Source organism: Triturus cristatus, chromosome 4_1 (genome assembly GCF_964204655.1).
Source record: "Triturus cristatus chromosome 4_1, aTriCri1.1, whole genome shotgun sequence".
Lineage (NCBI taxonomy): Eukaryota > Metazoa > Chordata > Amphibia > Caudata > Salamandridae > Triturus > Triturus cristatus.
In genome coordinates this window covers 880,152,862-880,166,908 of record NC_140585.1, presented here as the reverse complement: position 1 = coordinate 880,166,908, position 14,047 = coordinate 880,152,862, and the positions used below count along the sequence as shown (strand labels likewise).

General features: G+C 43.1%; 1 protein-coding gene across 1 annotated transcript in view; it reads right to left on the bottom strand.

The window, feature by feature from the left end:
* The window catches only part of LOC146855701 (uncharacterized), a 294,948-nt gene that overhangs the window by 218,872 nt on the left and 62,029 nt on the right, over positions 1–14,047 (bottom strand). The gene's annotated exons all lie outside the window — the stretch shown is intronic.

Below are 14,047 nucleotides of genomic sequence, written 5' to 3'. Positions count from 1 at the left end.
CTATGTGCATAAACTGCGCTAGGCAGCCAATTAGTTAAACTGCTGCCAGGACTGTGACCAAAAGAGAGGCCGTTCAAGATGGCCAGAGGCTGTTGAGATTATATTTCTCCTGACCTTTTAGCTTTTTGGCCATAAGCAGTCTCTTTCCTCACTCGGATACCATTTTCTCTCTGCCGTATGTCTCTTGTCAGCAGCAAATGGGAAGCGTGCATGTGCTGCCCGGGAGCTCATACTGCCGAGCAGCTAAAAGGGATGACGCTGCAATGACCATAAATTAGCCGACACATGCTTTACACCTGCACCTCACTATACCATCACTCCATAAACTCCTTAAGACATAAAGGGAAGATACCGATGAAAGGGGTCCGGGAGAGGCTGAGGGTTCCTGTATTTCACTTCTTGAATGGGTTGATGGCCTGAGGTAGATATTTTCTGCAACGTGTAGTTCCTTCTGGAGTTACTGCACACAAGGGGTTTAACAGGAGAAGGGAACCCTACCAGAGGCGTACTGCACTCTACTGTAGTAGAAACACATGGAAGTACGCCTGGCATATGTAAAGAAAAATATTTCAGACAAGAGTTTGATTTAGGAGAATACTTTTCTTATTACGAGAACTCTCTCCCCCCCTTATGGTACATGCTTCATCAGAGGGTTCCCTCCTCACACCTGCAACTCTCAAAAGGAGAGGAGCAGAGGTGTTTTTTATGGGAAATGGATGAGCAAAAGATGTTAAAGCGAGGTGTAGAGTACTAAGTGTTATCTCGTTATTAGCGAAAATAGGGAGGGAGTAGTTGGAGTACAATTGTCTCCTGGTGGCGGAAGCTTAATTTGATTCTGGTGCCTCCAGTGGACAGGATCACAAAATAGAATAAACAGGAGTTTGGAAAAAATACTCACTATAGCATCAAGGTCAACATGTTTCTGCCCTTCAGGGACCCCAGTTGGGGTTCAGGTGCATTTGTCAGGACCAAAAAAAACTATATTGTAACTCTGCAAACAATTCAGTATAACAACCATATACTGGCCTCATCATAGTAGGCGAGAAGATACAGAACAAGTGACCCACAGTGTCACAATCATGGGGCCCATTGCTGTATGGAGTAAGGAAACAGCAAAATAAGAGTTCTAAAGCATTCAAACATCTAACAAATGGTTTGAATGTCTGACACAGTGACTGGGTGAAAAACAACCAACCACCACCACAATCCAAACTAGTGTTAAGGAGAATGGGGGTATTTCTTACCCATAGTCAATAATACATTTGCTCCCTCTCAAGCCTCAAAGGCTGCCTATCACGCAGGGCTGTTTTGTATAGAAGAATAGATACATTCGATTAGAAGGAAGACGAGGTATCAAATGGTAACATCATGTAGTCTCTCCAAACCATGTGTTTTGGTGTTACTGCATTCTATTCAAGGGTACTCTAGTGTTCCACCCAACCAGGTTTGTGGAGATATATAATCATCTAGTGTTGATTTAAATCTGTATGCTATTAAATATGCAATTAGACCAACACAAGAGCTCTAGGGCCACCCAGGTAATCTCTTCTCTCAGAGTAGTTTGTCTTCCTGTAGAACTCTGATTGGAACACCATGATCGTGCATGATACTTACCTGCACAGCATAGCGCTTCCTTGTAAGACTCGGTGGAGAAGGGTTTTTGGTGGCGCAATGGTATCCAAAGGGAACAGAGGTGGGTGGCAGTTTCTCCTGCCTCCTTAGAGGAGTGCGGGTGCGCTCAAGATTTGATATGAGAGCCGATGTTCCCTGGGCGGCCCGTAGAGCTCTTGTGTGGGTCTGGTGGAGATGCTACGGCCCGATAGTGCAACATTAAAGTTGTAATCCCACTAAAGGTGCCATGAATGCAGTCCCTAGCAGTCAGCAGTTTTTACAGTAGGCCCAGCTCTGAGTCAGGATCGGATTCCCGCCTTAAGCGTTTCCCGAAGTCACGGAACTGGACTCGCAATACCAAGTGCTGGCACCTGCCTCATAACAAAATATCCCGACTAAGGTTAAGATTGTGTTGCTCTTTCCACAGAATATCGAACAATTATGCGTCATAGCGTCATCCTGATATTCACTTTTCATCGACACGTAGTCTGTGCGTTTCTTTTTGCTATGTCCAATGCAAACATTAACTCTAAAAATCTACAATTTAGTGCATATGTTGCAGACATCAGAGCTCGGGAAATCAGGGCAGTAATTTTCTCTTCATGTCTCCAAAATCTACTCTCTGTAACCCTAGCAGAATTTTCTAGTTAATGCCCTGTAAATGGAGAAAAGAAAGGCATAGACCGCTTCCCCACTGCACAAAAAATGGAACCACGATACGGCTGAAGGTGCTTTTGTAACTTATAAAACTCAGAATACTCCACTCTGAATGCGTGACCACTTAACATACAACAAATGTGTTTATGGTCTGGCTAAAGGCCACACTGTTTTGAGTCTTTCTTCTTTCTAGTGGCCACTTGTTCTCTGAACGAAACTGTATGAAAGTCTGCACGAGCAATCTTCCCAGTGCCTCTATCCGATAGAAGGAGGCTAGAGAAGAAACACTGGAGCTGACTTAACGTTTGATGGACGGTGCTGTCCATCAGGGTGGCAGAGATTTCCTCCGCCACCCTGACTGACTTGCTGCCCTCAAATTTAGAGATGACATGCGGCCCAGCAGTCATACCAGTACATTGAAAGGAGCTGCCATCAAGGTAGTTCCCATCAATGTACAAGCAGCTTTTTTAGACTGCCGCCATCGGATTCGATGACCGTTTGCCGAACTTTTAACATTATTTTATTTTTCAGAAAAAAACTACCAGAGATGGAGTTTATTTCAGAAAAAACAAAAAGTAAATGACCCCCCCATACCTTTAGAGTTTTATCCCAGGTTGTGGTGGACATTAGTTTTACCTGGGGGTGATGGACAGGAAATAAGATATTACACTGTCCACCCTAAATAGGACAGTCAGTATAATGTCCTTCCTCTCCGTCAGGCCACCGGAGATGACTTTCCATCAACGGAGTCAACCAGGTCTCCATCGACTGAAAGTTTAGAGCCCTTCTTTTTCTAAATGATGCAGGTAGACTGAGGGATTGGCAGATAAGGCACTCCTTTGCATTTGTGATAGAGTAGCCTGTCTGCCAAACTCTAAATTGGGTCTATTGTGCCATTGCGGGAACATAGTGCACAAAATGGGAAGTCAGCTCCGAAACATTTGGTCCATAAAAAGATTCATTGCTGATGCACAAGATGATAAACTGAATATGTGAAGTTTGCTGAACATCGATCAGGTATTTAATTGCCTAATACCGTGTATTTTGAGTAGTGTGCTGCAGTGGCAGCTGGTGAGATTTTAAAGTGGTGGGGCTGAAAATTTTTGGTGTCGAATGGCGCGCGAGCGCAGCGAGCGAGCCCGAACCACCTACGGAGGGTTCGGGGGGGTTCCCCCCCCGAGAAAATTTTGAAAAATTAGCAGCCAAATGGTGGATTTTCAAGACTTTCGGAAGCCATTGTGCTTAACAGAAACAGGCCACTGCCTCCCCTAAAATAGGTATGGGTGGATATACAACTTTACGCAGATCCATGTGGATAACTGAGCAGGATAAGTGTGCGTTCAAGGGTGGTTGGGCCAAAGATTAAGTGAGTGCATAGCTGGGGGCATGGGTAAGGGTAGGATGCGTGGATGTAATTGCATAGGTGAATGGAGGAATGCATAAGAATGGGAGTGGATGCCTCCAACAACATTTAAATTAAATGAGTAATGGTTTGCTCGTGACATTCTAAACATTAAAAAAATTGGGACCAAAAGAGGATTAGTATTGAATTAGTATAGTGAAACATGCAAGTAGATTTTAAGTAATGGATAAGTTAGTCAGTTATTTGGAATGATTGCACGCAGAAGGGTAGATGACGAGGAAAAAAGGTTTGTATTTACAGCACAGGTTCACAAAATGGAAACTCATCGAAAATCATGTAGGTGTGCAATAAGTGGTCTTAAAACAGGCACAACAATGAAATAGCATACATTTCTAAAATTTAATTTCACAGGCTACTATGGGAGAAAGTTTAAAATTATGTGAAAATTGTGCTTTAAAATTCACTATTAGTGCCCATTTTTTCCAATGTTTCTCAAAAGGAGAGAAACACCCACCTGATTACTACAATTCAGGTGCCTGCTCTCTTGACATATCATGTCCACACCTTTATATAGATGACAGTCAAAACAGACATTTGTTTGTGGTGTGTTGTTACATTAATCATGCAAATATTTTGGAATTTCAGAAATGTTAATTAATGTGATGTCATCAGGATTAATGTCATGTGACATCACTCCCTAGGAAGATTCAGAGTCAAAGGTCCTGTGTTGTCACTTCCTTTGACATCATTAGGGTCAAAGGGTATATGATATCACTTCCGTTACCCCAGACATTTTAGTGAATCAATGCTCATGCTCACCGCAGACAGTGGTCTAAAACAATGTGTAATGAACAGAAATGGGCCATCTCTACTAAACAGACTTCAATTCAAGTTGCTTTGGATTGCAATATCTTGTAAAACAATTATTTCAAGAACGTTTGTGAAGGCTATGGGACCCAAACACAGATGTACATTCCTACCACAGCATGAATGGATTTAAAACCTGATTGTAAAAGGTTTTGATGCATCTAAAAGTTCCAGTGTGGGTTTCATTGTATGTCACAGTCGGACTGGCCTATAGCGAACTCTGTCAGCGCCAGATGGGCTGGCCGTTTCATTGGCTGTTTGTGGGTTGCCTGTTTTAATAGTCTTGTGGCTGAATTGTTATTTGGTAATACCACAAACATTGCCTGCAGCAAGCACATGTGAATGCAATTACAGATATCTTGGAAAAACACATATACAGCTACAAGTTCAAAACTGGCTTCAGTTGCAAATGTGGACTACTTTTTTTTTAGATATCGGATTCGCTAGAAAGGACTACTTTGTTTTTGGTGCCCCGCCCAATTTTCTGTCTGAGTCCGGCTCTGTTTTATGTTACTCTTGTAGGACTCCTAGTTGAATTCGAAACGATGTCACACCTAGATGTATCAATTTGCTTTAGGAGTCAAGGCAGCCGCCAAGTCACTTCATACCGATAACGACAATGCCCCTAGGCTCACCCATAGAAACCGACTTGTTTTGCCAGACTTAAAAAGATTACCTAGCAGAGGCTTCCAACGGAACGCGACCAAAAAACAGACACTCAAGCGAAGGAGGAGGGTTGAAAAGCAAACATGCACACAAACGCGCTACTTGTGAAATACAATATGTTACTGCTCACAACATACTTATGTCTAAATTCCTGGAAACAAATGTAACATAATATGCCTCATACAAACGTTAAAATACTCCCTAAACAAAAATGTATAGAATGTTACTGTAGGTTACCAGTGAGAACCCTCAATTAGGCTGGATTCCATGCTAGCGAAACCTCGCAGCTGTATTTAATTACGTTTCGCGCGGGAAGGAAGGCCTCATAAATGTCTCTGTAATGCAGCGTGCTAGCATCGCTCACAGTCTCCTTCTCATACCCCGCTGTGATTCGTATGCTCTGTGCTGGTTCTTCCGCCCTGCTCCCCTAGGGTAGGCTTAGATTAATCTCTGATGTCATTAGCACGAGCCATGGCGTCCACATATGGGAGTCTAGAGAACGGTCCGGTAGGCCCTACCTGCCCGAGTTCACACACGTCTCACTCTCGGTCCTCCTGACAGCAACCTCCTGCAAGTGCAACCAAATGGATGGATGGTGGACTAGGCTGGCTGCTGCTACAGAGCACGACCGGTCCGCTTTCTTTTTTCAAAGGCCCCGACCTTGACTCACTAGTCAGTCTCCACCGCTCCTGACACGACACAGTCCGTCCCGAAAATGGCGGCTGCTGCTACATGCGCGGGAAGAACTACTCCGAGTCTGCGCAGAGGGTCCTATCCACTCGTCACAGGGACAGGTGGTTCACTTCTCACCACGCCCTGTGACGAGTTGGGAGGGGGTGGGGGTGAATCTCACACTCTCCTGTCTCCTCCACTCTCTGATTGACGTGGAGATGTTAGCAATCCCGGGCTTGTGTAAAAAACGCCCGGGGCTAACTTAATCTCCACGCCATCAGGGGGTGGAGACTGGGCCTCCAGGCTATGTCTTTGCCTGCTGATGGCGTCACAGCCTTCAGGGCTGTGAGGTTCTCAGCCGGCAAAGACATAGCAGGTGGTGCAGCGCGGGGGTATTGACAGTGGGAGGCAGCAGACTGACGACAGTGCCCCATGTTAAAGTTTGCGGCGATGTGTTCTTTTTCTTTGCGTTTTTTTATTTTCTTAATAAAAAAGAAACGTACTGGTATTTATTTATTTTTTAAATCAAAGGAAACTTGTTAAATTAATTAACTGGGAAATTACCTGGGGCGGAGCCCCGACGCCCACACAGAGAAACCGCCACTGGTGTGCTGGTCACCTGAAATTCTTAGTAATTCTAGAGCAAAAACACATGAAATGGCTCAAACTGTCTCATGCAAGTTGTGCCAAATTTGACCTGCACATACATCCCAATGGCATCACAAGTGCGATATAAAAGCACAGCGTTTCATGGAAAAAAAATTAAATACAGTCTGGATCGACATGTAATTTGGGTGTGCACAGAAAGCAGAAAGCCATATTAGGCGAGAATCCAGAAAACATCGCACGCGCAGTATTGGAAAATGTTTGGATGCCATCCAAATATAATAGCATCCTCGAAGTTAATGAAGCTAGAATGAAGCACAATTCAATACCTGCCTGGAAGATTTTGCATGGAAGAATAAGGAAAATATTTTTGGGAATATCAAATCATGGCACCTACCTTATATTGGACCCATAAGAAGAATCCATATGTTTGAATAATCTGGATTAATTTGTAATTAAATCAACTTTCAGTAAAAACATTGGACTTCCTAAGCACTCCCTTCTGCATATTGTTTTTCACTGTGGTTTATGGTTTCGGAGCAGTAGGGCCTTTAGAAGGTTGCGTGCTATTGCTTACATATTAATAAAAGCGCCTGTGCTGTCAGTTAGAGCCAATACTCGTCTCGTTGGAATTACCTGTCTGCAAGAAATGGTTAAGCTCCCAAAACTTCCAATGAATGTACATTGAGATAGGGGAATGTCAAAATAGTTCTAAGAAAGGCATATTCTTTTGTACGAATGTCACTTTCTCAGAAAAATATACATTCGAGCGACTAAACGTACACTTGAACCAACGAACATAAATTCAGAGAAGAAATGTACACGCAGACAAAAGAGTGAAGATAAGGATATGCAAAGAGAATAAAGCATAACAAAGCAATAATCTTTAAGGAAAAAGACCGTGTTATGCATGTGAGCCAATAAACAAATGTAGAAAACATGCATTTCAGGTACAGGAACTCCGTATTGGGAACCGTGCTCATCTCCTTACAGTCCCTGGCATACATCTTCAAGATGAAAAGAAGAAAAACCAACATTCACACTTGAGGCTCAAATGTCCAGAAGTATATAAATCAGGATGCTTAAAAATGGCATCACTATAGAAAGAGCTTAACAGGGTCTCATTTGTCACCAGCACATCACAGCACAACACAAAGATGACAAGATACAATCTTCAGAGTGAGTTACGTGTATAATAGTAATAATAACAATAGTAATATTTCTTATGGATTCCCAAATGTCTTACTTTTGCATGGGAGGCAGAAGGTTTCAAACTGACTCACATCATGCAAATAGTGTGAGAACAAAATATTCAACCATTATCAGCTATTCAAAATTGTAGGTGCTCCAGGCCGTCTGTAGTGGTTTGTGGTGAACACAACAGTTGCTGATGCGAAACATAGGTGTTTGAACTAATAGATCTGTTTTAATGTTGAATTTGCAAGCCATGTATGGCTTGTGAACCAACGTTTGCAAATTCACAGAACAAATGTCTTTGAGTTGAAACACGTATGGCTCCTTTTGTAACTCAAATATCTGAAAAACGACCGGATTTATAGGCACAAAAGCAAACCAAAAGAGGATCTCTTCTGTTCTGAGTAATGTCTTATCTTCAGGTCAAGTTTGCTGTAAATCTGTTCACCAGTTCACCAGTTTTGACTGGCAAAGGACAATTCCAATGTGAGTTAGAACGAGAAATGGATCGTTTGTGACTCCACTTTGCCCACCCTGACCACATTTTAAAGCCTGCCTCTGTGTTGTTGAGCTAAGTCAAAAATGCCATGCAGAATCGCTAAACAACAAAAAAGCTATTGGCCATGCTAAAACACTTTTCCTATTGAGTCTGAAACTCAGCCATAAATGTAGCGTCGCTGTTACACCTGGATCAGGTGACAGCTCTGTAGAATGTGAAAGGAGATTTGTATTACTTTTTTTAAATTGCATTTTAAAAAATCCCCCAAATGTGTTCTCATATTCCCTCCTTCACGGCCAGATTACAAATACTTTTAGAAAGGATTGAAATCAGGTTTGAAATGCGTATGGATTTGTTGTGCACTGTTGTTGCCTTGATGGGCATTTATTTATCTGTAGGGCAGAAACAGCGCGTGCTCTCAGGGCGCCATCTAGTGGCCTGTGCTCGGAAGCCCATGATGGCGCCTACACCCACAGCCACACACACAAAAGTAGCTGTTTAGAATGAAAAACGGACAATGGGATCAAGCAACAGAATTAGAAAGCCACATTTATGAACACTGATGGCCCAGATATTGTGCACACAGAGCACTGAATGAGACGAGTTAAGAACGTGCACTCCTAATCGGTTGTCGCATCAAAGGGAAACGGACTGGATCTCTGCCCTGCACTCTGGACTCAGTTCCTCCTCTGTTCTCGTTGTTGTTGCTGTGCACCCTCGCTCTGCATCTCCTCGGCTGCAAGGCCTAAAGCCTCTTAGAGTAAGACTTCTCTGCCATTAAATCTGTGTCTCAGTTCTTTTTACTATCCAGACGAACAGTTCTTTTCAACTCCCACGTCCAGTTGGGCACGTCAATCGCAGAGACCCTCATCGAATGTACCACACTAGCTTCTCAGCGTTGCACCCTGAGGTAAAGGTGGGTGACTGGTAGGTGTAAGTGAGCAGGGCCGGCTTTAATGCTATGCGACAATGTTTGTTGGCGCCCCCTCCCCAATGACCACCTCCAACACGGATTCTCTCACTAGCACCCTTTAACAGTGACCAAGTCTCCATAACCACACTCTCTCAGATGCATTGAATTAGTTATATAGCGCCACTCATACCAGTGTAGGGTGTCCGAACAGTTTATGTCACACACACATTACACAGAGACAATCAATCATACGTGTGTAAATCAGTGTATAGGAAATGTTACATGAGTCAAAGGACTGAAAGTGTTGGAGTCACATGGCATCCATACTGGTAGGCAGTATAGTTTAAGAATGCTTGGTGTGGAGAAGCACAAACGCAGAGTCGAAAAAGACACAGCATCGTTGGGAGTTTTCTTTAATAATAAGAATCGATTTCTAGCCAAATTAACCCTTTTTGCAACATTAATCAATGTTCTAATAATGTATACTTTGCAGTGTGTATGCAGTTCTGGGATGAAAGTTAATAGCTCACTATTCTATATTAGGACTTGAAGTTATAAATTGCAAGTAACAAAAGGATGTCTCTTTTAAAAGCAGTAACCTGCTAATTTGTTTACATTATATGCACTCTGTAATCTACTTGGTACAAGTTCTTTGCAGCAGGCATATTAACCCTCTGCGCTAACTTCACATAAGTCAAAACCTCAAATATACAAAATGCTGATCTCTCTCCAGAAAGATAATTAATCGCAGGAGTTATCTTGACATTTAAGTGAGGCCTGGTAATTGCCGGCGGAAAGAAACGCTGCAGCAGGTGCTGCAAAAGCTTAATAAACTTTCAAACACGGCGCCCCCAGAAAGCCAGCACCCGGTGCGGTGGCACCGGTCGCACCGCCCTAAAGCCGGCCCTGTAAGTGAGCGTGTGTGGCGAGTGCTTGTGCATGCTAATTTATATTTTAATGAGCAGGTATCAATGACATATAGGGTTGTCTTTTATGTAGGATGCGCTGAGTGTGTGTGACATTGGTTATAATTACAACACACTTAAAACAAATATGCATGAAAAAGCAGCTCATGGAACACACCTATATTACTGAGGTTGGAACTCAATCAATCAGAAAACAAACTCTGGTCTGTGAGAGAGCCCTCGACACTGGGGCCTGAAAGTACTGTGAGTCCATGCTGTCGGCCTCAGAGTACAATACAAATCTCTGTAACATGACGTGACACAATAGATGTTCTTTGGAGTGTGTGTTTTTGCAATAAAAGTCAAGGTGATTGGTCAGAATATCAGAAGAGACAGAAAGGTGTTATGTGGTGGTTCCCAACCGGCTTCGGAGGCGATTGGAAGCTGATCAGAAGGTTGATGGAAAAGTGGGAGTTTTGACCCCACACTCGAGCTTGTTAGGGGCTCTGGCTTGAGACCCCGCCACCGAGGAGGCAGCCCAGGGACAATGTTTTGCAGCTGAACTGTTTGCTAACTGAATCACGCTAAGACACAACCTCTAAAGAAGTGGCCTTGAAAGAGCTCCTGGTGGCTTCTGAGGCTTCAGAAATCATATAGATTGAGAAATACGGAAGCCTGTTTAGACAACTGTGAGGTCTGTTGAGCAGCAGGGTTGCCTCGGTGCCATGATTTGTTCTGTGTCACCAATGGGGGAGTTATGTTGGATGGTAATGTCCTACATGAGATGTTACTACTCTTGAGTCGCTGGGATTGCTCGTTTCTTCTCTCTGCAGCTAAAGCAATGGAGCTGAGACACCATAGTTATTATAATGCACCAGTCACACCTGCACGCCCCGCAAGGGAGCGCACTCTCATTGGCCTATGTCAAGGGCAGACCTTACCACAATAAGACACTTCATATCTGAACTAAAGACCTCTAGCACCACAACCACAACCAACCAAAACAGCAGCATATCCTCCCACAAGGCCAAACCGAGATGCTGAGTAACTCACAGCCTCGTAAAGCAGTCAGTCAGAGAGCTCTGTCTTTCAGGTGACTGGCGTCAATGTAGGGTCACAATTCATCATGGTTTTTTGTCTAGTTATGATACTCGAATGGGATCATCATCTGTTGCCCGTCGAGTTTGGTTTCAGCAAAATAAAAGATGTTAAATAAACACACCGTTGTGTTGCAGTGCTTGTGCAGTTGTGATACTTTGAAAGATGGCGCATGACGTAAAAGTGAGATGATCAGAGACCTGACAAGTCCAAACGCATCATTTGTCTTTCACACACAAAGAAGTGGAGAGTGACTAGGGTCCAACCGTAACCTCAAGAGAGCCACAGAAAAGAGCAACATTCACCTGGTAAACAAAGGCCTCATGGTCTGATTGTATCTTTGGCCTTAGACCAACGCATCTCATGCATCTGAGGCCGCTGTCCAGCGATGAAGGTTTTTCTGTGCGCTGATAGCCTTCTACGCCAATATCAACTGGGAGCATGCTCTCAAAGCTACAACACACGCAAATGTCTTGGGGCGAAACTTCTGTTGGATTAGTGAATGAACCAGATTTATAATGTGCACTGCAAACTTAAACGTTTTCCACGTGTTTGCTGTGATTTCTCTCATCATTTACTATGGCAAAGTTTGGGTGATTTTGCTTCTGCAAGTCGATTATTTTTTAATTTTATCATGCCCTCGTAAATGTTTTGTGAGTCCTCCATACTTTGATCTACATATTGACAGACGCCATTTTAAGAGCGATAGTCTGCAGTGCGGGTAGTAACCATGAGGGGCGCTCTCTGCTGCCCTCTTACCCACATTCAGCAAACAGTGGTCATTCACATGGAAAGATAGTCTTCAGAAAACTGCAGATACATTTCCTGCAGAATGTATCTTCTAAAATATTCTACTTTGTGCAGTACCTCTATGGGTTATCAGTGCTAACAAACATTCTTTTTGGAAACCGCACACTTGTTTAGAGAAAAGCAGAGAATATAAAAATATGTAGATATGTACATATTGTGCCTATCAAATCAAGAAATAGATTAAAAGGCAAAGCTCGGTAAGAAGATTTAATAGTATTTTGTTTGCTTCTTCCCAGAGACCTCGGTACACCGCTATATGAACTCTCCATTCAGGCGCTTCTGCTGTACCCAAGAAAGAACCCTTTTCCAGAGTCGAGTCCTTGGTTCAGGTTTGGATATGCATTCCCAACTTTACATATTGAGAGGAATTATTTTTTTGTTTTTTCCCCCATTTTGCTGGATTAGTTGCCCTATAGATGAGATTCAGCATCCCCCGCTTTATTTCGTAAACCCATTGCCCAGCAACTAAAGATAATCAACTTTGAGATTCCATTTGACAAGTGCGTGTCTTTAAGCGCGCCAATCTAAGTACCAACTGTTTCTCTGCACCCATACTTCTCAATGAAGGGCAGGGGCGCAGTGATATCGACCCCCGTGATGCCAGGCAGGGTTACTTTAAAGCCCTGTGTGCAGGCATCCCAGCCACCATGCTCTATTGGTTATAGTTAGTTCAGAAACTCACCACGTGACTGGTGCAGGACGGGCATCCTCAATCTTTACTGTAATAAGAGCTACTTGTGGTCAATGAAAATCATCCTGAGCTACTAATATTATTAGTGTTGTGACAGTGACCACATCAGACAAGCTTACTTTACCAGCCTCCCAAGCAGCATTACCAGCAGTGATCACATCCATGCAGCAGGCAGGGGGGCCAGCAGTAATGTAAAACAGTCTGTATCAGTTTGGAATGCCACTACATAGGGAATAGAAAACTGCCATAGATGCCATTCCCCCAAGGTAATACGTCTCCCCAACGCCCCATGCTCTATCACTCAAATATCAGCTATGAATCTAAAATAACATAATAGAGCATATTTGTAAAGTGTACATTCATCCTGAGGCATACTTTGACACTGAAACATCAAATATTTATTGTTTCCCCACTCAGTGGTTCAGAAAATACACACAATTTCATATCAAATACTCACTTTTCAATTTTGGTATAAATGTGTTAATTCGCCCAAGCAACAGGCTTCCAATTTAGCAGGCTCAGCTGCACACGGGAGAGCTACTTACTAGTGGCTGGAGAGTTGCCAGTAGCTCACAAGCTACTAGTTGGAGAAGCCTGGTTTAAGGCTTGAAAGGAACCAACCATTATACATCAGGAGGGAAAACTCTACATTGGCTAAGTTTATTCAAGATATTGGAACACACATGCACAGACATGCCAATGTTCCTCAGCCATGCACTGTGCCACTCCTGCTATTCCATTACAGGGGCACACGTGCACAGCTCCACCGATGGACTCAATCATGCCTCTCAGCACCTGTACTATTCCCTCACAGGGATGTACATGCACTGCTATGCCAATACACACAATGCATGCCGCGCTGGGCACCCTTAGTTTCTTCACTGGCCACACATAGCTCCATCAGTGTGCATGGGTACTGGCTGCTAGTTTTAATTTTAATGAATTTAATTAATCTTCACTGGTGGCTTTAAACACTGGCAAAGGTTAGTTATAACAACTTGTAACATTAGATTGTTTTACTCAGAGGATGGGAAACATTATTCAATCCATGTTCATAAACCATTGCCAGTATCAACTCCAGTCAATTATTATAGGGAAGTGATGAGTCCATGACATGGCTGCCACGTTGTCATGTCTGATGTAATTGACATTTTCAGCCAGATATGGCTTTTTAGTTAAACACTTTACATTCAGGGAAGCAGGGCAGTAACCTTGCATAGACACTTCAGGAACACTCCTGTGGTGTTAAGGCAATTTGTAGATATTACAATGAACAAAAAAATGGGCATTTCTCATACTTATCTCACTAAATGAACATAACTAATGTCGTTATTCTCACAGTGTCAGTGAAAGCGTCATCCATGATGCTTAAAATGTCACACATAAGAGCACAGAAGACCTGTAAAAGTCACACATACGTGAAATGAAAATTTAGCAGCTATGATTGGACCTTCAAGTTCCAATACAGAGGCAACACAGGGATGGGAGAGAGCAG